This window comes from Callorhinchus milii, unplaced genomic scaffold (assembly GCF_018977255.1).
Source record: "Callorhinchus milii isolate IMCB2004 unplaced genomic scaffold, IMCB_Cmil_1.0 Scaffold2, whole genome shotgun sequence".
Classification (NCBI taxonomy): Eukaryota; Metazoa; Chordata; class Chondrichthyes; order Chimaeriformes; family Callorhinchidae; genus Callorhinchus; species Callorhinchus milii.
The window spans coordinates 63781851-63796941 of NW_024704743.1; the positions used below are offsets into that span (position 1 = coordinate 63781851).

General features: G+C 45.6%; 1 protein-coding gene across 1 annotated transcript in view; it reads right to left on the reverse strand.

Annotated features, from left to right (window-relative positions):
* The window catches only part of LOC103181181 (protein tyrosine phosphatase non-receptor type 3), a 72373-nt gene extending 57800 nt beyond the window's left edge, over positions 1-14573 (reverse strand). The window contains exon 1 of the mRNA XM_007897446.2: positions 14419-14573. The gene's annotated coding sequence lies outside the window, so the exon portion shown is untranslated. The remainder of the gene's footprint in view (positions 1-14418) is intronic.
* Between the last annotated feature and the right edge of the window lie 518 nt (positions 14574-15091).

The following is a 15091-nucleotide window of genomic DNA, read 5'->3' on the forward strand; positions in this document are numbered from 1 at the left end:
TCACATCCTTTATTTTCCTGAAGCGTCCATTTTGATTATTGTGACACTGCATATGTGGTTCACGATAACATAATGCATTGCGCAGATAAATTTGCAGGGAATTGGACATGGGGCAAAATAGTTAAAGGCAATGAATGGTGCCCAATTGTCAAATAACTTCATCCTCCTGATATTCTCTGGCCTCTAACTTTATTTTGCTTCAGGCCATAACATACATATCATGATCGTTACATTTGACATAGTGTCTATAACAATCATTTCAAAGTGCTTCATATGTAATTACGGTGAAGTATACAAATTCTTTGGTAGGCAAAGATGGCAAGCTGCCATTTTGAGCACAGCAAGGTCCCACAAACAACAACAACATTTCATTTATAGAGCGCCTTTCACGTCGGGAGGATGTCCCAAGGCGCTGTACAGTTGGGTCAGGACCCGAGCAGGGGGGAAATGGTCAGGGTGAGGGGAGGGGGTGAGGAGGGGGTAGAGAGTCGAGAGGGGAACTGAAGTTACGGTTGAAGAGAAAGATCTTGAGACCGGCCTTGAAGGAGGAAAAGGAGGAGGCGGCGAAGGCACTGGGGGATGGAGTTCCAGAGCCTCGGGGCTGAGAGGCTGAAGGCCCGGCCACCGATGGTAGGGCGGTTGGGGCGGGGGATGTGGAGCAGACCGGAGCCAGAGGAACGGAGGGTACGGGCAGGTAGGTAGGGGGATAGTAGGTCGGAGAGGTAGGAGGGAGCAAGGCCCTGAATGGCCTTGTAGGTGAGGATGAGGAAACTGAAAGACCAATTTTCTGGAGGATTATTGACCAAACTGGGACTCTTCTCCTGTCAAATGACGCCACGGGATCTTTAGCAAACATCTGAACAGGCAGACGGAACCCACTTAAATGATGGCAGCTCCAATAATTCAGCACTCTCCCAGTATTGCACTGGAGTATGTTAGTGGACTATGACGTTCCAGCTTCAGAAGTATTGGAAGAGGACTGTGTTATTCGTTTGAACTCCATATGCCTCAAATTGTCCCATCTAAAGCCACCAATTGCTTTTATTATATCAGATATGTAGAATAATAAATAATAATCCCTACATTGGAATTAGCACCTTTCACATTAGGAGGACATCTCAAAATACTTCACAGGATATACTGTAGGCCTAAAATTGTTCCATTGTAATGCATATATTTGATGAACCAATAAAGAAAATATAATTGGAATTAAACTACTCATTTGTATTGCCACATTAGTTTTAGAATCTAACAAGATGAATTACTTGCCAAATGATCTATTGCATGTAGGATAGAAGCAAGTTTAAGTTCCGTTCATATTAAAACCAATTTAAATCCTGAATTAATTGCTGAGGGATGTATGAAATTATATCCTATGTATTATGAAACATTAGGATTTCAGTTTAAACTATAACAAACAAACTTTTCTACCAATGGATGAGAAGAGAGAATTCTTTAACCGAAATAGCCTCAATTCAAAGATTAACATTGTCAGATATCTTAATCTGAAAAAGAATTTTCTTTTTAAACAAACAAAATGCACTATGTGGTGCAGAGGTTTAGTTAGGTCTCATGAACATTAAAGAGATGGGCAGAGGTGGGGGGGGGGGGGAAGAGGGACACAATTAAGAAAGACACTTGAGAAAGACAATTCTTCTTTCATCAATGGTAACATTTGGGAAACACTCCTCTCCCAGAAATTACCACCCTTAAACCGAGTTCTTTGCTCAGAGGAGGTAGCATCAAAATGAAGAGCACCGAAATATAAAATGAATAACTAACTCCTCACCATGCGGGGTCATGAGAAACAAAAGTAGTTAGGAGGTGATGGTACATGTGAAGATTTAACTTTAAATAATGAAGCTACCTCCACACAAAAATGAAGCACTATGCCAAATTTCTACTGAAATTATTGGTGACATTCATCTGAGCATTTGCATCTTGCTGGAACAATGCACAGTAATACAACAATAACCTCCATTTAAATAGCGCCCTTCTCACAGGGTAGCGTCCCAAAACACCAAACAATAATACCAAAACACTTGCAGTCTTGAGCAGTTGTCAAAACACTAATACTTGGTACTGTACAATCATGAATATTGCTTCAGGTTGATAACTTTCAGATAGCCTCTAGAGAAATCCTCAGTACACTGGCCCAGAGGGTGGCCTCTGCAAAGCAGACCAAGCTCAAGTCTTCGATTATAAGCCCTGTGGTGCCAAGGAGCAACAAAGATACATTTACTAGTTACTACCAATTTTCTAATTGGTAGAATTAGAAATAGGTCACACCTGAAGATCTTCCTATTCAACCATGCTTACGGCCACCCTTTCCCCTGGCTCGCTGTCGTGCTTTGTCACTGTCAAGCGCTCTGGGACGTTACCCTGTGTGAGGAGGGGTATATAAATACAAGTTGTTGTTGTTCTAACCCACTGCTTACTAGAGACTTACACAAGGTCTTACTTTCAAAGAAAACAGCTGACTTGTATGCTGGTTTGTTTATCCTACTCAATTGAAAATTAATGACCTGTATTTATTAACTGATACACCTTTGATATTGCTGGAGCAACCAGAAAAGCTTTCAGCACTAAATACAATAGAATTGGAATAGAGAACCAGATTTATACTTAACTCCTCCATACTGGGACTGAACAGAGAGATTTGCTAACCAACACCAAACATACATTCAAATGACCTAAACAATGTGCTCAATCAGCTGTGGTACAATCACTTTTATACAGCAGTCAATAACAAAGATTTCATTCTGAAACCACAACTTGGAGGTCATTTCAGAAGCAGTTTTCATTATTGAACAAATGCTCTAAAATCAGTTTTATAGTGGTCTCAACATTGATTGAACGCTAAAGGTGTAGTATAAATGAAACATAAGTGATGCATTCAATAGTAGAACAGTGAAGTGGTGAATACAATTTCAGCAACAGGATTCTGAACATTAGATGAATACAAAAACTAAGGCAGTTCAATAATTCTCTTTGGCCAATAAAAGGCTGCATGAAAAAAAACATAGCTCTCAGTAAATCAGATGCTTAAAAGGTTCTCAATTTAACTTGCTCAAAACCAAACTCAAGCACCATGAAGATGTCAGGGCCACAGAGGAGATTTACTCGGCTCGTACCAGGGATGAGTAGTTTGATCTGTGAGTAAAGATTAGAGAAACTTGGCCTATTTTCATTGGAACACAGAAGATTAAAAGGAGAAATGACAAAGATCTTTAAAATTATGAATGATTTCCCCCCTATCTAATTATCGTGGAGTCCTGTAGCTCAGTGGTTAGAGCACTCGCTTTGCAAGTGAGACACCTGGGTTCAATTCCAGGCAGAGGGCGAAACCTTGGGCAAGTTTCCTTACTCCACACGCCTAATAATAATCCCTCCAAAACCAAAAACAATAATAAATTGGTCATTTTCAATCTACGACTGTTTGTGGGACATTGCTGTGCGCAATTGGCTGCCGCGTTCGCCCACAAATATACAGTCAATTCACTTTACAGTGTGTTCTGTGAAGCGCTTTGGGACATCCTCCCAACGTGAAAAGCGCTATATCAAATGCAAGGATTATTATTATTATAAGAGTAGATGTCAGAAACATTCCACTGGTTGCTAAGTCATTGACTTAGAGGGCATCAATTTAAGATAGTTAGCAAGGGAGTAAAGGAGCGTTCCACAAAGAAAATTGTTGAAGTGTAGAACTGGGTGCAATGGTTGAGGCAGGGTCCATATTAATTTCAAGAGGGAACAAAATATCTAAAAGGTTTAATTTAGGGTCCTCCAGACATGAAAAGCTGTAACAAACGTAAAGATTATTATAATTGAGATGCCAGCAAATAATCTCCACCATATATGAAAGGTTGACAGAAACAATGACTCTCAGCTGTCTCAGAAAGTCCCTGATCTGATAATATTTGGAAGCAAAATAAAAATAGTGGCAGATCCAGTGAAAAATACAAATCGTATTTACATTTGTATTTTTATATGTATTTACAGTGCTCAAAGACCCTATCTTGCATGAAGAGCACTATATAAATTCACATTGTATTGTAGTTCAGCCAACAGATCACAAAGAATCATACTTTTGCACAAGCCAAAATATTTCCAGCAATAGGCCCAATAATGTTGAAGTACCTTAATTTAATCACTAACAGTCCCTGTGACATGTTCCATATTGAAACCCACACCTTACCAGATGCATTTTATAGGAACAGGATAGTGTAAAATCAGGAAATAATTTACAAATTGTGTTTTTCTTCACATGGAAATTTTACTTTCAACTATCATACCAAAGCAAAATATACTAAGAATCAAGAAAGGATTAGGAAACTCAATTAAAGTTTTTCTTCGAGTTTTAAGATCTTCATCCTCACTTTTAAAGCCCTTCACAGTCCCAACATCTGTGATTTACTAAAACCATACCAACCTGCCCACGCCCTCTGCTCCGACGGCACTGAACTGCTCCATATTTCCAGCCTGGTGGGCAAGCCTTCAGCCTTTCTCCTCCACCCTCTGGAACTCTATCCTGGAGTCCCTTCGACCTCGCCCCCTCCCTTGCCTCCTCAAGGCCCATCTCAAGTCCTTCCTCATTGACTGTGCCTTCGGTAACTCGAGGATTTCTACCCCAGCTCGGGTACACACCCTTGACTGTCTAGCGCCTTGGGACATCCTCCGATGTGCAATTTATTATTGTTAAAAAAAATCATTCAATATAATTAATAACATGCAACAGTTTAAATACTTCTTTTCATCTACAGAAGAATTACTAATTTTTTGTTGATGGCTATAATCTCTAAAATGCCACCTGTGAGGAACACTCTCGGAAATGCTTCAAGATGCTGCACTGCAATGCCATGCAATGTCATTCCGCAGAGCTCTGTCCTTGGTCCTCTCCTCTTCAATATCTACATGCTCCCTCTTGGTGACATCATCCACAGCCATACATGTGGTCAACTTCCACATGTATGCCTCGACTTCAGGACCACTGCTGTCCTGACAGAATGTCTGTCAGACATCAAGTCCTGGATGAGAGCTAATTTTCTTCAGTTGAACGTCAACAAGACCGAGGCTCTCCTGATTGGTTCCCGTCAGCATCTCCACACCTCAGGCGCTGACAGCATCACCATCCATGGTTGCACACTCCACCTCACTAAGCCATCTTGTTTGACCTTCAACTGTCCTTTCCACCCATGTTCACACCATGACCCATTATTATTATTATTATGCTTTCCACCACCACCGCAACATTGCCCGGCTCCGCCACTACCTCTCCCCTCAGGCCACTGAAACCTTCATCCACGCATTCATCACATCTAAGCTCAACTATTCCAACTCCTGCTCGTCAGCCTCCCCAACTCTTCCATCCACAAAGTGCAGATCATTCAGTACCCTGCAGCTCGTGTCCTCTCCCACACCAGGGTCTATGACCTTATCACCCTCATCCGGCTCCACTAGCTCCCCATCCCCGAGAGGATAGAGTTAAAAATCCTCATCTTCAAAGCCCTCCATGGTCTTGCTCCTTCCTATCTCTATGACCTGCTAACATCATATTGACCTGTCTGTTCCCTCTGCTCAGCCTGTTCCACATCCCCCTCCCACCCACCATCGGCGATCAGCCTTTAGCCTTTCTGCCCTCACCCTTTAGAACTCCATCCCACAGGCTCTTCGCCTTGCTCCCTGCCTTGCATCCTTCAAGCATGTCTCAAGAGCACCTTGTCGATGCAAAGCAAGGAAAAGTTGAAGACCTGATTTCCAGATTGGTCAACAAGTTGATCAGACCAGAATTGAGGCTCAGAATTACATGGACAGCAAGAGTCACAGGTCAAGAGAAGGACCACCAATTGACAGTACCCAAAAAAGCTTTCATATTTCCTAGTTTTACCATGCAAATGTTTTAACCCATGGTAAAGTTGTGGTTCCTTCATTTAAATATTTTAGATATCACCATAATAAATGCAAAATATACAATTCTTTGTTATGTATTCCTAAACCATCTGTTCCTACCTTGTTTTGTACTCCGAGTTATATAATAATAATCCTTGTATTTGATATAACTCCTTACCACGTCTTCAAGACATCTCAAAGCGTTTCACAGAACTTCGTGCAAAGTGAACTGACTGTATTTTATGGGTGAAATGCAGCAGCCAATTCTGCACAGCAGTGTCCCATGAACAGTCGTGGACTGAAGTGATCAATTTATTATTATTTATTTTTGAAGGAATTATTACTCCCGGAAAAGCGATCTGTCAATCGACTAACAAACGGGTTCCTGCTTACTGCTAGGTAAACAGAGGCGTGTGGAGTAAGGAAACTTGCCTAATATTTTACCCTGCCGGGAATTGAACCCATGTCTCTCGCTTCCGAGGGACTGCTCTAACCACTGAGCTGCAGGACTCCCTGGAATAGCTGAAGAATGTCAATAATCAGAATGGTTTATCAAACTATGCAGATCCTCATCATACTGGTATATTGTGGGTTGTTATAGTGATCTTCGGGGTTCAGAGTTTACATAAGGTTTTAGAAAGAGAACCCTATACATAGAAACTTTTGACATATTAAGTTTTGATGTTGTTCAACAAGGAGATCAAGGGGTGCACATTTTTGTCTCTCCAATCATATTGATACACTATATATCAAATTTCAAAAATGGCAGAAATGCACAATTTATTGCATGAAGTTCCAGCCAATTTCAGCCAATGCGCCATGTGGTTCCACCCATGTGTACTTAACCTGAACTCATGGTTTACATGGTTTGTTTAAGTCAGCTCCGGAACCCATTAGTGAAACACTAATGCCCAACATTAGGGGAGGGACCACTGTGGTGTTGGGATATCACAATGTATGAATATTTTGCTGAGATATGCATGTGCACACCACTGGCTGAGCTGACAATAGACAGACATTTCAGAAAGATAGCAAGCAGAAAAAGGGTCAAAGGAATGCACACTTTTACTTGTAACTCTGAAAGTCGAAGCTCTCTCTATGTGACAATGATGATCGGCAATATAAACACAGATTTCTGAGAACCACTTTGGCTAGCAGTCTCCTAGGCATATCATCTAGATTAACAGAGGGAATTTAAGAATCTCTTCTGACATAGCAACTTGATTTGTGCCCTGAGGTCCATCTCAGCCTCCGCCTCCTTGCAATTACTTCAGAATCCAATCTATCCTGTTTCGGTTCTCACAGCACTTGCAATATAGGGATTGGCTGCAACATTATCTAAATCTCATCTACCAGAATGAGTTGGGATGCCTTTCTAAACGCAGAGGTTAACAACAACAACATGCACTTAACTCGTATAGCGCCCTCCAAACAGGGTAGCATCTCAGAGCGCTTTACAACTTTTTTTTATTACAACAACCCTGCAATCCTTTCACCTTGCTGCAAAATATAGCCAGCATCTTACCACCTGGATCTGGGAACCACTGCCTGTGATAGACCTTCGAAGATGCTGAGAACAGCAGAAGCAATAGGGTGGATGACATTTTTTTTATTATATAAAGAAGTAGTTTTTTGCATAGATGCTACAATCTCTCTCAGTACGTTTGATTGAAGTAACCCAAAACAAATTTAGCATTCATCAGAAAGGATGAAATTAGTGTCAAAACATCTTCAGTTTTTAAGCTAATCTTTTAACACAGTAGCATAGGAAATTGATGCCCAGGGTTCAAAGATATAGAATAGGATGGAGTATTTCTGAAGTGGATCAGGAACTGACTACATCATAGGAATCACCAGAGAGCTGCACTGACAAGAAGGAATTGTCCAGCAGTTTGCCTCGGAGATCTGGGCTATCTACACTTGACACAAATGATGTGCAAGTGAGGAGAGAAATTATAGTGATGGTACCAGTGGGTGGGGGGGGGGGGGGAAGAAGGGAACTAACAATAACAGACAACATTTGAGTAAATACAGATGGATCTGGATAGATTAGGAAGTTGGGCTGTCAAAGGGAAAATTATACTAATAGAGAAATTAACAGTGATCATGTTACAAATATGAGGCATGTGTGATTATTTTGGCATCTTGGTGACATACACATGCAAAACCAATCACCAAGCTTAAGAGTATCCAGACTAAACAAGTAATGACATGTGAAGGGAACTTGGCCCTTGTTTGGAATGGTGTGCGCAATCTCTCCCTCGTGTATTCTGCTTACCTAATCTTGAAAAGTATTAAGCTAAGGTTGGCAGGAGCTAAGGCTTGGGAATGCAGAGTGTGCACTTGAGTACTACTGGAGCTTAAATCATTCAGTTTACAAACACTTGTCTGCTTCCAGCCAGGATCATTCTTCACATTAGGGCTTTGGCTTGCAGTCCAGTAGAAGAATCCCTGCCCCTCGTGACTGGTCAGCTTCTCGAAATCCTGCTCATGAGCCAGTATAGTAAGAGCTGTTGTCAATAACACCTTGAAGTACAGCACACCTGCCGGGTCAGGAACTGGACTACAGGGACCACCTGAGAGGTTTTACTCAATTCTGATACTCCATTGCCATGCATACCACTGGGAGCCAGTTTTTCCTCAAAGGGTAAAGTTCCTTGCACATGTAAAATCCTTACTTGTTTAGATACTCTGAAAAAAGATCACACATAGCTCATATTTGGAACGTGAATCTCAACACATTATAACTCATAATTCAATTTGCTCCTCCCCAAGAAAATAATTAGATTTATGCAATTATAAAGCAGTAATGAAAGACTAAGTATTATACACAGTCATGCCGTTTTATATTATGCATTCTGCGCCACATCACATACACTTGTATTCTGCAATGGCTGCTGTCAAGATCATAGGAAAATTCAGGCAATCCACCTGAATATCTGGCCACTTTGCTCTTGATCATTTTCTGGTTCTGATACTATTATTTCTTTAGCAGGAATTGCAAAAATAAACTATGTCACAATCGGCCCTTATCACACCAACAACATAGCATGGCCCATTGCTTTGTTGCCAAGACATCATTTGAGGAGAAAATTAGCTGCAGAGGCCGCAGGTCATCCTAGTCAGGTAAGTGCAGCACTGGGAAGTTTTGGTATTTTTCATTGCAGGTTACAATACAATCTAAAATTACATTTGTAAAGCGCCTTTCACACCAGGAGGACATCCCAAGACCCTGAACAGTCAGGGATTAGGACCCGAGCAGGCGGGGTTTGGGATCAGGGAGGATGGAGGGCAGAGAAGGTAGGAGGGTAGCCGAAGGCACGGTCGAGGAGAAGGGTCGTGAGGCGTGCCTTGAAGGAAGCAAGGGAGGGAGTAAGGTTGTGGGATGGAATTCCAGAGGGTGGAGGCAGAGAGGCTGAACGCTTGACCGCAAATGGTGGGGTGGGCCAGACGGGGACATGCTTAACGGAGGGAGGGGACAGGTTGATAAAGGGTTAGCAGATTGGGAGGACGTTTAAGGTGAGGACGAGAATTTTGAACTCGAACCTCTGACGGATGGGGAGCCAGTGGAGCTGGGCGAGGGTGGGTGTGATGGGGTCATGGAGCCTGATGTGGGAGAGGACACGAGCTGCAGAGCTCTGGATGATCTGTAGCTTGTGGAGGGAAGAGTTGGGAAAACGAAAATCAGGACATTGGTTTAGTCGAGGCTGGATGTAATGCAGGTATGTATGAGGGTTTCGGCAACCTGAGAGGTGAGACAGTGGCGGAGTCAGGCAATGTTGCGAAAGTGGGGGAAGGCAGTGCATGTCATGGCACAGATGTGGGTGAGAAAGGACAGTTGAGGGTCGAACAAGCTGCCTCGGGTTCTGAATGGCTTGGGTAAGGTGGAGTGCTCATCCGTGGATGCTAATGATGCCAGTGCGGAGGCTGATGGTCTTGGTGATGTTCAACTGTAGAAAGTTGGCTCTCATCCAGGACTTGATGTCTGACAGGCAGTCTGTCAGGACTGGTCCTGTAATCGAGGGTGGAGGCAGAGAGATAAAAGTTGGGGGTCATCTGCATACATGTGGAATTGACCCCATGTCTGCGGATGATGTCACCACGAGGGAGTATGTACAGGTTGATGTGGAGAGGACTGAGGACAGAGTCCTGAGGAACTCCGCACAAGACATTTCAGGGGCTAGAGGAGAAGCCGTTTGTGGAGAAAAAGTAGAGCCAGTGTGAGAGGTAGGATCTGAACCATTCAAAGACAGAACCTTAAAGGTTGAGGTGAGAGGAGAGGCGGTGGAGGAGTTGTGGTCCAAATTGTCGAAGGCAGCAGAGAGGTCGAGGAGACAGAGGAAGCTCTGGTCACATAATGTCATTTGTCAGCTTGACCAGAGCAGGTTTTGTGCTGTAAGCAGCATGTAAACCCTATTGGAGAGGTTCGTAAAGGGAGTGGCAGGAGAAGGAGTGAAGCTGGGAAGCAACAAGTCCTTCAAGGACCTAGGAATGGGAGGTTGGAGATGGGGCAGTAGTTTGTGAGCAGGGATGGGTCCAGGGAAGTTTTTTACGATAGCAGTGATGACAGCTGTTTTTAGGAGGGTGGGAACAGTGGTGTGCTTCATGTGGGTTATAGTGGAGGTGAGAGGGAGGGGGAGACGGGTTCGAAAGTGTGGAAGGAGGAATGGGTAAAAGTGAGAGATAATAATAATAATCCTTGCATTTGATATAGTGCTTTTCACATCTTCCAGACGTCCCAAAGTGCTTCACAGAATATGCTGTAAAGTGAATTGACTGTATATTTGTGGGCGAAACGCGGCAGCCAATTGCGCACAGCAATGTCCCACAAACAGTTATGGATTGAAAATGACCAATTTATTATTGTTTTGTTTTGGAGGGATTATTATTAGGCGTGTGGAGTAAGGAAACTTGCCCAATCCTGGAATTGAACCCAGGTGTCTCGTTTGCAAGGCGAGTGCTCTAACCACTGAGCTACAGGACTCCACAATGTTGAGAAGGTGGTAGTTGGAAGGGTGGAGGCAGCTGAACAGATTCCCTCGCTTTTGGTCTCAAGGAAATCCAGTATTTCCTCGCAGTTGGAGGAGAGGATGGGGGAAGCGTGAGAGGGTGGATGGAGGAGCCAGTTGGTAGAAAAGAGGAGCCTGGGATGTCCTTGGCTTCCAAGATTATCTTGGAATAGAAGGATGATTTGACGGCGGTGAGGGTGGAGCGGTAAGTTTTTAATGTGGTCTAGCCAGATCTGATGGTGGACTGCGTCACACACTTGACCCTTGAGTAAGCGGAGGTAGCTGATGTACCAGCGTGAGTTGCGTGAGTAGGAGGTGGTTCGGGAGGTGAGGGGAGCAAGCGCATCAAGAATGCTTGAGAGGGAGTTGTGGAGGAGAGTGACTGAGGAGAATAAATCGGTGCAGGATACAGGACGGGGGGGCTGGGGAGGGTGGAGGGAGTTCAGACGACTTTAGGGCAGCGTTGAGGGAGTGCAGGGAGATTCTTTCCAAGGGCAATAGGAGATGGAGGTGGGTTGGGTACCAGTGGGGAGAGGGATTGAAGAGTTAAGGGAGATGAAATGGTGATCTGAAATGGCTTTATTGATGATTGTGAAGTCTGAGACACTGAGGCCCTGAGGAATCACCAGGTCAAGTGAGTGGCCATGAACGTAGGTGGCAGAGCGGACGTGGAGGGAGAGCTTGTGAGAGGAAAGGAGAGAAAAGTCGGTGGAGATAGAGCAAGAGGGGATGAAGTGCAGGTTGAAGTCTCCTAGGATAAGGAGGCATTCAGAACAGAGGTAAGCCAGAAGGGCGAAGATGTCAGAGATGAAGGGAGGGGAGGGGGCGAAAAATCAGGATAATTTTGAGGGAAAAATTGGAGGGATGATAGAGGGTAAGGTACTCGAAGGAGGGGAATCAGCCAGAGGAGTAGGGGGATAGAGCAAGTGAGCAGATTTTGGTGAGGGCCGGGATATCGATGTTTTCATCACTGATGATGTCGTTGATGGAGAGAGCCTTGTTAGAAAGGGAGCGGACATTTTGTAGGCCGATGCGGAGGGGACAGTTGGCAGAGGAATGTTTGACATGGGAGGGGGTAGTGGGAGGATTGGCAGGGAGGGTGGGAATGTGGATGAGGGAGGAGAGGTTAGCTCCCGGTGTCTGGTGGGGCTTGCGATGATAGTGGGAATGGGGCAGTCAGTATGGCTGCTGTTGGATAGCCAATTTGCTGTAATACATCACTTTTCACCTAGGATAATACATTCATAGAATCATAGAATTATACAGCACAGAATAAGGCCTTCAGCCCATCATGGCCGTGCTGGCTCTTTGAAAATAGCTATCTAAATCAATCCCACTCCCCTGCTCCACTCCATAGCCCTGCAAACTTGTCCTCCCCATCACTGAAGCAGTTTACAAGGACGATGGGGAGCAACATTTATATAGATCCCTTCATACTGGATGGTTTCTCGCAGAGCAACGGACGGAAAGAGGAGAATTAGTGTGTCAATTAACGGAACAATCAAAGAGATAGCTTATGGAATTCATGAATGATGGAAAGGAAAATGCTAGGTGAAGGGATTTTGTGAGAGATTTCCAGAGAGCGGAAGAATAGTGGCTGACGGCTCTGTCACTGATGGTGAAACAGAGAGAATGAAGAACAAATGTAGAACTGAGGATATTGGCTGGAGATTGAGCAGAAGTGATTACAGAAACAGAGTGAGGCAAGACTATGAAGGGATTTGAAAGCCAAGATGACAATCTTTATCTTAATCTGCTGGGAACTGGGAGCAAGTAGAGCCAAACAAGAATGGGAGTTTTGGATCTGCAGAAGAGGGTACAAGGTGTGAAATTCTGTATGTGGTGGAATTTGAAAGATTAGATCAGAATATTCCCTGCTCTGGACTTTTGGGTGCCACTCCTTTTTCTAAAGTCAGACCTGCCCACTTCTGTTTTCATCCTTTGCTATGGACTTCAAGCACACAAAATCATTATTGGATCTGGACCAGCTGCTCTGTCCCAATACCAGTCTCTTATTTATAGCTCTTGATTGACAATCTCCCATCCCCAAACCCTACATCTTCTTGGCTGGCTGCCCTCTCGATTTACCTTCTCATTCCTTGGTCTTGGCTGCCTGTAAACCTCTCATTTTTGGCTCTGGACTGCCTGCAGCCCTTGAAAGGTGTGAACTGACTGCGTACCTTTCCATTCCTCGGTCAGTACTGACTATCCACCCACTCATTCCTAGATTTAGACTGACTGTCTGCCATTTTTTATCTCAACCACCTGTCTACCTTCTCACTATTGGGTCTGGAATGACTGCCCATCCTCTCAGTCTTTATTCTCGACTGATTGTTCTCGACTTGAAAATTAGGCAGTACAGTGGGACTGAAGTACAGGTTGTTTTGAGAGCTGATACAGACTCAAAGGACCAAACAACCTCTTTCTACACTGTAAATGTATATTAATCTATGATTGGCAACCCACTCACTTCTTGTTCTGGACAGATGACCACTCTCCCATTTCCAGGGTGTGGACTGACTGTCCCACCTGCTCATTCTTGGTTCTGGACTGTCTGCAGCCCTTTCACTCCTGGTTCTCAACTTCAGACCCACAATTTCATTGCTTGCTCTGGCTTGCCTGTGCTCTTATTAGTTGCTCTGCACTGCCTGCCTGCCTGGCCAGCCCTCTCATTTCAGCTTCTGGGCTACAAACACCTGCCCCTCCCTCTCATACGTGGATCTGGACTGACCTTCACCCTGAGTCTGGACAGAATATGCAGAATTCCTGTGCGGAATTGGCTGCCGTGTTTTTGCCCACAAAATACAGTCAATTCACATTACAATATATTCTGTGAAGTGCTTTGAGACATAATTAGGCACTATTATCAAATGCAAGGATATTATTATCATCATCATCATCATCAATGCCCACATGGTCATTTCTGGGACCAGACAGACTGCCCGCACTCTCAGTCCTCACTCCTGGGTGCCCCAAGCCTTGGCTCCTGCCGACTTGCGCATAGTACTTTCCGGAATTAAGTAAGCTGGACGCAAGCGCATTCTACGCCAACAACGTATCTGCGGGATGTCCACGTGAAGTTGGGCTGGACGGCATTCTCAGTTTGGTTGGGATGCTCTTTCAAGCATATGGGGAAGGGTTCCCACATGTGTCAGGACACCCGACTTCAATTCCTGGGCGTGGACTGAAAACCCGCCCCCACTCATTCCTGGGTATGGACTTGAATGCCCTTGTGATGGGAGACGGGAGCTGCTGCTTTGCATTCTTGCGGGCGGCACTTAAAAAAAAAACCCCCCACCAGGAGAAAGTCCCGGGCAGGGCGGCGAGTCAGCGCCGTCCGTCAGAGCGGCGGCTCTCGGACCCCGGAGCTGGCTGACACCGCGTTGTGCGCGCGCACTTCCCGCCCGGCCGCCCGCCCGCCCGCCCGGCGCACCTTGACCGCGCTGACAGCCGCGCCCCCCCGAAAGTGCGGCCACCAGCGCGGCGAGCGCTCGCGACTCAGCGGCCAACTCCTCCTCACCTTCGCGACGGAGCTCCGCCAGTCGCTCGAAAACTCCCCCCACCGCCGCCGCCGGTTTTTCTTCCAACGCCGCCTTAAAACTCCCGACAAAAGCGTCCGCGGCAAACCGAGCAGGTGTGTTGACTCCGGCCCCTGCGTCGGCCCCCCTCCTCCTCGGCCACTGTTTACTCCCATCGACGCTCGGGAAGCTCGCGGCTCCTCCCAACTGCCGAGCCGGCGACCAACCGTCACCCGCGGCACGAGCCCCACCCGCCCCGCGCGCGCCCCTATTACCTCACCGCCACCGGCACTGGGCATGCGCGGAGCCCCGGTTCAGGGCTGAGTCACGCGGCGCGCGCGCACACACCTTACACGGATGTCCTCCCACGCTTTCTGTACAGGGAACCGCTCCAGAAAAGGTAATCCTCTGCCCCCCTCCTCCCTCCCTCCCTCCCTTTCCTCAGTACCTCCTGAGGTGAGGGCGTGGTGATGGCTGACCGACTTCAAAGCGTCGCTTTGGTTTCCGACCGTGTCCCTCCTCCCAAAAGGAGCTCAGCAGTCTTTTAGTTCACCAGAGCTATTCGTCACGCCTTCCCCCTCCCCCCCCTCCCTCCCTCTCCCCCCCTCCCCCTCTCCTGGCGATTAAAGACCCACTTACGAGCGTGAAGAAAAATGTTAAACGCGGGTTCGTGTC